Source organism: Lemur catta, chromosome 22 (assembly GCF_020740605.2).
Source record: "Lemur catta isolate mLemCat1 chromosome 22, mLemCat1.pri, whole genome shotgun sequence".
Lineage (NCBI taxonomy): Eukaryota > Metazoa > Chordata > Mammalia > Primates > Lemuridae > Lemur > Lemur catta.
This window is the reverse complement of record NC_059149.1, coordinates 15,257,256-15,269,033: the sequence shown is the minus strand read 5'-3', so window position 1 is coordinate 15,269,033 and position 11,778 is coordinate 15,257,256.

The window sequence follows — 11,778 nt, the reverse complement described above, 5'->3', positions numbered from 1 at the left end:
CCGAGACGAGGAAAGGGACTTTGGAGACGGGCACCCGGCCTCTGGTGGCCAGCGGGGCCGGAGCAAAGGAGGTGGACACCGGAAAGGGGGCTCTGAGCCTGGAAACCGCTGATGATTGGGCCGGCTCAGGGCGGGACAGAGAGAGCAAGACTCTGCAGGACAGGCGCGGGGCTGCAGGACGGCGACACACGAGGGACAGCGGGCGTCCTGTTGATCCGGCCCACCTGCCACCCCGAGCAGTCGCCCCAGCGCTAGCTCTCGGCGGGCGGCGGGCCACTATTTTGGGGTCCAGAACCCAGGGGCTGCAGGGCGCCGGGTGCGGCGGGCTCCACGCTCGGCCCTTGGCGGTGGGGAGAAGCAAGAAAAGCCGCTTGTTCTGTGCGGCTGGCGAGAATTGCGGGGCCTTGGTGCAGATCAGCAACCGACAGCCCGTGGCCCCGGGACCGGCTTAGCGCATCTAAAGAGAACAGAGCTCTAGGGCCGCTCGCCGCGTGCTGGTGGCTCCCCCTAGCGGCAGATCGAGCAACCGCAGAGGCCCGCACAGCCAGCCCTTGCCCTTCCCCCACCTGAAGGGGGACTAGGGTCCAAGTAACACTCGGGAGTGGCAAGACCCTTCCTAAAGATTGGGACATTAGTATGCCCCATCCAGGGCACCAGAGACCAACCCAGAGGCATCGGACTACCTCGAACAACACCCCAACAGCTTTGACCTTGGGGTGCTGTTTGTGGGAAAGCTGTGGTGTTGATGTGTTTGGGGAAGTTGTTTTGTGGATATCAACAGACTGATTCTGGCACTCTCTGACTTCAAGACTTACTATAATGCTACGCTAATCAGAACAGAATGGTGTTGGTGAAAGAACAGTCAAACAGATGAATGGAACAGAATAAAGAGCCCAGAAATAGACCCACATGAATGTAATCAACCGATCTTTCACAATGAAGCAAACACAATACAATGGAGAAAAGACAGTCTTTTCAACGAATGGTGCTGGAACAAGTGGACGTCCACATGCAAAAAAAAAAAAGAAAAGAAAAGAAAAAAAATCTAAATACATACCTTACACACTTCATAAAATTAACACAAAATGGATTACAGTCCTAAATGTAAAACACAAAACTGAAACTCCTAGAAAATAATATAGGAGAAAATCTAGATGACCTTGGATTTGGTAATGTCTTTTTATCTTTATTTATTTATTTATTTATTTTTTGAGAGAGAGTCTCACTCTGTTGCCCAGGCTAGAGTGCCGTGGCATCAGCCTAGCTCACAGCAACCTCAAACTCCTGGGCTCAAGCGATCCTCCTGCCTCAGCCTCCTGAGTAGCTGGGACTACAGGCATGCGCCACCATGCTCGGCTAATTTTTTCTATATATATTTTTAGTTGGCCAGATAATTTCTTTCAATTTTTAGTAGACACAGGGGTCTCGTTCTTGCTCAGGCTGGTCTCAAACTCCTGAGCTCAAATGATCCACCCGCCTCGGCCTCCCAGATGTCTTTTTAGATACAATACCAAAGGCATCATCTATGAAAGAAATAATTGATAGGCTAAATGCCATTAAAATTAAAAACTTCTGCTCTGTGAAAGACACCGTCAAGAGAATGAAAAGACAAGTCATAGACTGGAAGACAATATCTGGAAAAGACACACCTGATGAAGTACTGTTATCTAAAATATACAGAGAACTTGTAAAACTCAACGATAAGAAAACAAACAACCTGTGTAAAACATGGGCAAAAGATCTGAGCAGACACATCACCAAAGATGATATACACAGATGGCAAATAAGCGTATGAAAAGATGCTGAACATCATAAGTCATCAGGGAAATGCAGATGAAAACAATGATATACCACTGCACGCCTAGTAGAGTGGCCGCAGTTTCAAACACCAACACCACCAAATGCTGGCAAGGATGTGGAGCATCAGGAACTTTCCTTCGCTGCTGGTGGGAATGCAAAATAGTACACCTGCTTGAGAAGACAGTGTGGCAGTTTCTTACAAAAGTGAACACATTCTTACCATACAATTCAGCAATCATGCTCCCTGGTATTTACCCAAATGAATCGAAAACATATCCACACAAAAACTTGCACTCAGATGGCTAGAAGTTTTATTCATAAGTGCCAAAAGTTGGAAGCTGCCGAGATGCCCTGCAGTAGGAGAATGGACAAACTGTGGCACATTCAGACAAGGGAATATTATTCACTGCTAAAAAGAGATGAGCTATCAAGCCATGCAAAGACAAGGAGGAACCTCAAATGTATATTACCAAGTGAAAGAAGCCGATCTGAAAAGCCTACATACAGTATAATCCCAACTACACAACATTCTGGAAAAGGCAAAACTATGGAGACAGTAAAAAAAAGTTCAGTGGTTGCCAGGATTTGGGGGGAAGAGAGGCATGAATAGGCACAGCATAGAGGATTTTTAGGCAAAATACTCTGTATGATACTAGCATGGTGGATACATGTCATTATACATTTGTTCAAACTCATGAAATGTACAACACCAAAAAGTGGACCCTAATGTAAACTATGGACTCTGGATGATCATCGTGTGTCACTGTAAGTTCATCATCTGTAACGAGGTGCCACTTTGGTGGCTGTGCTGATGTTGGGGGTGGTTGGGGTGGGGGAGCCTGACAAAGAGTGTATGGGAACTCTCTTCTGCTCAATTTTGCTGTTGCCCTAAAAATTAAAGTCTATTTTTTTAAAAAAGAGAGAGAAGGATAGAAATGTATGTACAAGCAAAGGATCAATAGATAAATAGATTCTTCCTCTTTTAGTTCATAGAGAAGATACAGAAATGAATAAGAAGAAATAAATACTTAAATAAAAAGTTGATTAATTCTGACTTAACTCCTCCTTTGACTTCAAGGACGCAAATAGCATAAACATATAGGTTGCTATTAATATTATTTATAATTGGTTTGAAACTGAGGAGAGTGGATGGGAAAAATAAATATTCTTTATGTTTCTTCCACTTTGGACTTAAAGCCTGATTTTAGAGACCAGTGCTCCAAAGTCTAAACTCAGGAGAATTATGATGAAAATAGTACAGTTATCCAGGCCAAATCTCCCATGGCCTCGCTGAACGTATCTACATTTTAATAGAACTGCTGCATCCTTGCATAGAAGTGGGGACAGAGCCACCATGTAAGCAGTTTTCTGCTCTAAATTTTTTTTTTTTGAGACAGAGTCTCACTCTGTTGCCCAGGCTAGAGTGCCCTGGTGTCAGCCTAGCTCACAGCAACCTCAAACTCCTGGGCTCAAGTGATCCTCTTGCCTCAGCCTCCAAAGTAGCTGGGACTACAGGTATGTACCACTACACACCTGGCTAATGTTTGCTAATTTTTTTAGTTGCCTAGCTTTTTTTTTTTTTCTTTTTTAAGTAGAGATGGGGTCTCCTTCTTGCTCAGGCTGGTCTTGAACTCCTGAGCTCAAGCAGCCTCTCAGAGTGCTAGGATTACAGGCACGAGCCACCACACCCGGCCACTGTGTCTAAATATTCTTTGAAACAGGGCAGGATAGTAGATACCCCAAAGAATTGAAAGCAGGGACTCTAACAGATATTTGTTTTTAAAAAAAGCATTATAAGCAAAGTCAAAAGACAAATGAGAAAAATGTTACAAATGTTTGCAATAGACAATCTCTTTAATATATAAAGAGTTCCTGCAAATCTATAAGATAAAAAAGAAAAATCAAGGGCCGGGCATGGTGGCTCACGCCTATAATCCTAGCACTCTGGGAGGCCGAGGCAGGTGGATTGTTTGAGCTCAGGAGTTCGAGACCAGCCTGAGCAAGAACATCTCTACTAAAAAACTAGAAATTATATGGACAACTAAAAATATATAGAGAAAAAATTAGCCGGGCGTGGTGGCGCATGCCTGTAGTCCCAGCTACTCGGGAGGCTGAGACAGGAGGATCGCTTGAGCCCAGGAGTTTGAGGCTGCTGTGAGCTAGGCTGACGCCACAGCACTCTATCCTGGGCAACAGAGTGAGACTCTGTCTCAAAAGAAAAAAAAAAAAAGGAAAATCAGGTGAAAATAATGCTCAGTCTCCTAACAAGAGAAATGCAAGTTAAAACAAGTTAATAATGCAAGTTACACCTATTAGACTGGCAAACTACAGGACGTTTTATAACAATGTGTTAGTGTTTGGGTAAGAAAGGGAGAGGAGAAATCACATAAATATAGACTCCCACATGCCTTCATGTACTCACTTGTATGTGCACAGGGTATGTTCTGGGTGAATATGTGAAAATCTAGTAACACTGGTAATCATGAGCACATTGGATGCCGAGGCCAGCGTGGTTGAGAGGAGACATTTTATCATATACACCTCTGTGTCTTTTGATCTATGTGAATAAATTATCTAAAGAACTAAAAATTAAGAGCAAATTAGATCACTTATCATTTGACTTAGATTTCCACAATTATTGAGGGAAGCAAGGTACAAAAATTGTGTATTATATGATCTTTTTATAAAGCAAACAATACCAAATAAAATCCCTATGTGTAACTATATATATATGTACATTATACCATATAATACATTATAGTGCCTGTGATCCCACGAGCATGGAGAAAGATATGGAAAGACACATAATTGTGAACAATGGTTGTTTGCAGGGTCCAGGTGGGAGAAGAGAGGAAAAGAAAAGAAAGCATTCTTTTAACAATGTACCTGACATATTTGTGAAACAAATACCATATGTATTAATATGTTTATATGTATATTTATATCTATCAAAAACATGGAACAAAGAGAGCATCACCTACAGGCCACAAGAAAATATAACAATCCCAACTCTTTGTCCATGAAACAGAACATCAAAGCATGTATGTGTCTGTACATACACACACATATAAACATGGTCGCGGGATGCTGAAGGTGGTTGTTTCAGAGATACGGGATTTCAGGGGATTTTGCTTTCCAATATTTTGATATGTTTGACTATTTCAATAAAGCTATTTTACTGCAGGAAGGAAAAAAAATGAAACAATCATTTTTTTTTTTTTTTTTTTAAATCGTGTGGTTCAGTAATCAAGGGCTTTAAAGGTAGAAGCTGATCCCCAGGTGAACTGCTGTAATCTGTTTGGAAACTTAGAGCGGGAGCAGTCATCTTAGAAAGGAAGAACGAAGCCCCGCTGACTGCAGAGCTGCAAATGCACAGTTCTGCTGTGCCTCTGTCTGTCCCAGAACGTTGCAAGAGAAAGAATCTTTTCAGTGTGGAAGGTGGAAAGGGAGAGGGCGGGGGAATGTCTCTCTTTGCTGTCTCTTGCTGTCTCTACTCAAAGCAACAGATTATACATTAAATGCTGTTAAATATCCAGGATCAACACTTGGCCGAATGGTCTAAGTCAACCTATAAATCTATAGTCATAGTTCTTTTATTGGTTAAGTTTTCTCTATGATTCACAGATAAATCCCCACCTGCTACTTATAATGAGAAGAAGGATGTAAATACAAAGAAATACCAGGCAAGTGGTAACAAAAACAATGTGGAAATAGTATTGCAGACACCAAAGTAGAATCGAATGTTCCATGGAGCAGAGAGAAACATCAGCCATGAGCCAGAAGAAGACAACGTAACAATCGTGACTGTTTGTTACGGAACGCAGCGTCAAAACAGAGAAAACAAAAACTGTTATAATCTTCCACCATGACTCTGATTTTATCAAATTCTCTTTGTATTTTTTAATACATTCCTCTAAGAAACTGGAAAAAAAATAAACAGAAATAGGGGGAATATCTTACTTAACTAGATGTCAATAAAATATGTAAAGCGTTGTACCCCCAGAGAATGTACATTCTTTTCAAACGTCCTTGAGACATTTACAATCATTCGTCTTGTACTCAACAACAAAACCTCAAATTCCCCAAAAAACATCAGACATGCCACATTCTTTGGCCGCCGTGGAATAAAACTATCATAATCACATAGAATAGTCTAAAAACAAAACAAAAACCTACCTCCTTGAAAGTTATATCATTTTTGAGCTTAAAAAAGCAATAAAAGCTGAAATTATGTGCTATTTAAAAATAAAGAATTTGTTAATAGTATAAAACATTATGCAGCTATTAAAAAGTATGAAGCAGACCTCTATGTATAGATGTAAGAATTTCCAGAGTGTGTTGTTAAATGAAAAAGCAGGCTATGGAATAAAAGCGGTATGTAGGGGAGGGATATCGAGCAGGAAGAACTTTCTCTTTGTACTTTTATGTATTTGTGTTATTTAAATGTTTTCATAGTGAGCATATGTTCATATATTAATCATTTAACAGATTTATTGCAGTATAATTTGCATACCATAAATACCTTTTTTACTGAGACAGGGTCTCGCTCTGTCATCTGGGCTTGAGTGCAGTGGCATCATCGTAGCTCAGAGCAACCTCAACTCCTGGGCTCCAGCAATCCTCCTGCCTCAGCCTCTTGAGTAGCTTGGACTACAGGTGCCCGCCACCACACCAGCTAATGTTTCTATCTTTTGTAGAGACGGGGTCTTGCTCTTGCTCAGGCTGCTCTTGAAGTTCTGGTGTCAAGCAATCCTCCTGCCTTGGCTTCCCAACGTGTCAGAAGCCTGGGTTTCGGCACCAAAGACGCCAGGGTGGGAGTCTGCCCTCAGTTCTCGGTGTGCTCTTGGCTGAAAAATGACCAGACACACCAAAGTGTCAAGTCCAGACTATTATCCCTGTCCTCTGACTCCTTTCTTGGAAAAGTCACCAGCGAGGCCAACACAATGGAGTGACCTCAGGCAAGGAGCAGTTTCACAAGAGCAGAGCTTTATTGTAGAATAAAACAGGTCTGTCTCCGAGTGGAGACAGAGCAACTCACTCACTGACCGACCCACTCACTTTATCCTGACTGCTCGAATTGTTTTCTTTTATTAGCTCGGTCTGGGGGCGGGCTCTTGGGAGGTGCAGGATATTATCCAATGATTGACAGGTGTCCTCAAAATTTCATCTGCCTATACAAGCTCCTAAGAAAGCCCACCTGGGGTAGGGGGTGGTGAACCGCAATGCAGATTCAAGCTAGTGGCACATGAATTGCCCTTAGGTTGTTCTAGGTAACTGTCTCAGTCTTACTCTGCCTGGGCCGGTGATTTCCTAGATTGATCAAGCATTCCCTCCCTTCCCAGGTGTAGCAGTTGCTCTGGATAGGATTAAGGGTGGGGCAACCCCAAAATGGAGTGTCTGCCCTCATCCTTCCTCCCAGGTGGAGCAATTGCTCAAAACAGCACCAAAATGGGAACCCTTGTCCCGAGAAGAGCCGGAGATCCTAACTATCTGCCTAACCAAAGTGTTCAGTTTACAGGCATGAGCCACAGTGCCCGGCCTGTCTTTTAATTCTTGAATAGTATTGCATTGTGTGGCTACATCACACTTTATCCATTCACCAGTTGATGGACATTGAAGTTGTTTCCAGTTTGGAGCCAGTGTGATTAACACTGCTATGAACATTCATTTACAAGCCTTTGCATTTCATTTCTCTTAGAGTAGAAATGAATGTGTTGGTTCAGCCTTCAGGCAAAGCTCGATCCAGCAGCACAAAGAGTACCCCCATTTCTTGCTCTACTCCCTCCATGTTGGCTCCATTCTTTGCAGAATTTTCTCCTGTGGTTTGAGGATGGCCCCGATACCTCCTAAGATGACTTGCTTCATGTGCAGGTCTGGAGAAGAACTCTTCCCTAACCACCCAATAAAAGCCAGTGTTTCAGTCTGAAGCACAGTTTTTAGCTCAGATGCTCATCCCTGAAACTTGCCCTGGGGGATTAGACTATTTAATTTAGGCCTGAGCCATGGGCCTCAGCCCTGAGTTTGGGTAGTCAGTTTCCCCTGAAGCATATGGCGGAATGGATCTATCCACAGACCAAATTAGTGTGCTGTTATTGAAATGAGAATTGAGCTTTGCTGAGCAGCAAAGTCAGGGAAGGAACACGATGATGGGTGACAGCTCAAGTTCAAGTTCAGTAGCTTCCCACTGAACTTCCTCATGACAACAGTGGGGAACCAGTTCCCCAGTTATTGCTCTGATCAGAACAGATGTCCCGCTTTCACGGGAGACCCGAGCTCCACTTGCAGAACATCCTCTTGGCTCCTCATATTCCGGCTGCGCTGTCAGCAGCGAGATTCCTGGAACTCGGATGTGACCTTCATTAATTCCTGTTAGATGAAGTGCACACCTCTTAGACACATGAATCCCAGGGCTAGGTAAAAGCTTTAGGGATCAAACTGTTATGAAATACTTAATATCAACAAGGATGATAGACAACTTTTCTCAATGGACTCTCCTCCCTTGTTGGGGAAAACAGAACTTTTTTGCCTTGTTTCTAACCCTTTCTTTGTGCCTCTGCCTGTTCATTCATCCCTTTGCTGCCAAACCTCTCTCCCAGGGAGACGAGCAGCCCATCCAGCTGGTCAGAACTCAGGATGGCCATTGGACCATTGGACTACATTTCTTTCCCATTGAATGAGGTTCCTATGCCTCAAATTAGCACATTCCTCTTGCTCTTCCTCCTGCCACAGACAGTCTGTACCTTCCCATCTTCACCTGCAACTAGGACGGTAACCTAGTGTAGGACCCGCTCTATAGATTAGCTCTTTCAGGTTCACCGGGTGAGAAGTCAGAGGTCTCAGCTATGTTGTCCAACTTGGTTCTTACCTACGAGCCAGTTGTTAGGAGGCAGCAGATACGTGCCCATTTGATGTCTGTTACCTGTTTTTAACATCTTTGGATGAAAATCCCAGTCCAAACCTCCCCATCCTTGTAGCACTTTGTATGACCCCAGGAAACCAGGGCGAGGAGTCTTAGGGAGCTTGTGGAGGTGTCTTTCTCACCCCAAGACCCTCCCGTGGTCTGCATTTCCCGAGCCGACTGGCAGACATGGGGCTTCAGTAGCTCTGTTGGAGGATCCAGTATATGATTTTCTAGCTAATCATCCAGTCACTTTGTCTCTTTGTCACTCACTGTGCAGCAGGGAAGACATCGTGCGTGGGTATAGATGTAAGAAGGGTACAGATAGAATGGACTCAACGTAAGCTCTAGTGGAGAGGGTGTGTCTGAAATGAGTGGGCACTGCAAACCCTCCTCACCTCCTCAGACTGTGCTTTTCACAGCTTACTACTTTCCAGTATTTATCTATGTTTAGGTTTATCTTGCGATGTTTTCTGGATTGGACAGGGCCAGTGGGCAGTAAGCAGGTGGTGTGCAGGATGGGTGAAAGCTCCGGTTCTAATCCCGACTTCTTCACCAAGCACCTGTGATCTTGGCCAAGCAACTTAATTTCCCAGTGTCTCACTGTCCTCATCTGTAATAATCTGTAAATGGAGATTGTATGAGGACCCTTATCTTGTTAGGCTGTTGTGAGGATTAAATGAGTTTACATAAGAGACTTAAGATGGCCTTGCATGTTAGCTATTTGTTATCATCTTGCAGGCCAACACCAAGGAAGTGGTGATGGCTACCTGGCATGCTATTAAAACTTGGGGACAAGCTGGGTATGGTGGCTCACACCTGTAATCCCAGCACTTTGGGAGGCAGAGGTGGGAAGATCACTTGAGGCCAGGAGTTCAAGACCAGCCTGGGCAAGATAGCGAGATTCTGTCTCAGCAAAAAAAAAAAAAAAGTAGAAAAATTAGCCAGGCATGGTGGCACATGCCTGTAGTCCTAGCTAAGTGGATCACACCTGTAATCCCAGCACCTTAGGAGGCCAAGGTGAGAGGATTGCTTGAGGCCAGGAGTTTGAGACCAGCCTGAGCAACATAGCGAGACCCTGTCTCCACAAAAAAATAGGAAAATTAGAAATTAGCTGGGCATAGTGGTGTGTGCCTGTAGTCCCGGCTACTTGGGAGGCTGAGGCAGAAGGATCACTTGAGTCCAGGAGTTCGAGGTTGCAGTGAGCTATGATGATACCACTGCACTCTAGCCCAGGCAAGAGTGAGAACCTGTCTCAAAAAAAAAAAAAAAAAAAAAAAAAAGAAACCCAAAAACCCACAAAATCTCGGGACAGAGCTGGGTTCAGCAGAAAATAACATTGTGGTGGATCAGCAATGTCTGTTACAGGAGCAGGAGCTGCATGGACACCCGACATGACCACCCCAAATACAGAAAGTCAGAGCTGAATTCTCCTGATTCCGTCAACTTGATGCACTGTCGTTGGATTACAGGAAGAACTGAGGCAAGGACGCTGGCGTCAGCGTGTAGGCTGTGCCCAGAGCCATCTGGTGATTTTTACAGAGCTAATGTTCTCTCCCCCAGGGTGCCAAACCCCCATCAGAAGTTTTGGTTCTTGGATGAGATCTCAGCTGACAAGTATCTCTGGATTAGGGGTGAACTTCGCATTTTCAGGTTTTCTAGATACCTGTTTATTGGTGTGGTGGTTTTAAAAAATGGCTACAAAACTTTTTTTTGTACCTTCTTCCCATAAAGAGGCAGGATCTGTCTCCCCTCCCTTGAATCTGAGTAGGTTTGAGACTCAACCAATTAGTAGAGAGGAAGTGATGCGCTGTGACTTCTGAAATGACATCATAAAAGGGGGGTAGCTCCCACATTGTCTGCTAGGACAGTCACACTCTGATCTGTCATGTAGGAAATCGGACTGCTTTGAGGCCACCAGGATGGAGAGAGCTCGTATAGGCGCCCAGTGGACAGTCACTATTGAACTCTCTGCCGATGACAGCTGGCTTGAACTGCCAGTCATGTAAGTGAGCCATTTGGGGAGGCCAGCCCAACTAAACCTTCAGATGAGACAGCAGCCCAAACCACCATCCGACTGCAACCACGGGTTACCCCCTGTGAGATGTGCCCAGCAGAGCCTCCTTGGATTCTTAATCGACAAATTTGTGAGCAAAACAAAACGGCTGGCTGTTACTTTACACAACTAAGTTCTTGGGTTGATTGTTACGCAGTGACAGTAATCGGAATAATTATGGGTTGTGGGCTGTTGTGCTGGGAGGGGAGTATGTGGAAGGGGACTGGAAGAGGAGAGAACTGGACCAGACATCCCTGAACTGACTTGTAAATCATAATCTCTTGGGAGGAGTCTGTAGAGTCTTAGGTGTGCCCAAGAATGTTTATTTTTCAAACCAATCTCCTATAAAAATGTTAAACTATTTTTATCACAATAGCAATAGATGCACAGTACAAAATATCTTTCCCCCCACCTTGGTACTCCTCCCCCTCTGTTATTTTTTTCAACGTTTTCCTGCGTATTTATTTATTGACATTCAGGATCATTTTGCCATGTCCCCCCCAAACCCTGATGGTGTTTTCACTGAGATCACATTAAATATATAGGTTAATTTATGGAGGAATCAAATCTTTTCAACACTCAGTCTTCTTATCCAAGGACACAGCACAGATGTTCCAATGTACGAAGGGATTACGTCCTGAGAAACCCGTTGTAAATTGAAAATATTGTGAGCTGAAAATGCATTTGAGACACCTGACCTAGCAAACTCCATAGCTTGGCCCAGCCTACCTTAAACGTGCTCAGAACACTTCCATTAGCCCACAGTTGGGCAAACCCATCTCACACAAAGCCTATTTTATAATAAAGTGTTGAATATCTCACACAATTTATTGAATACTGTGCTGAAAGTGACAAGCAGGATGGCGGTTATGCGGGTGCTCGTGTATGGTTAAGCCGAGCCATGGTTAAGTCGGGGACCATCTGTACGTCCTTCTGTTGTTTCCAAGTGTCCCATATGTCCTCTGGCAGGGCGCTACCTCGTCTGTCATGTACATCCTTCCTATTTCTGGCAACATTGATTGCA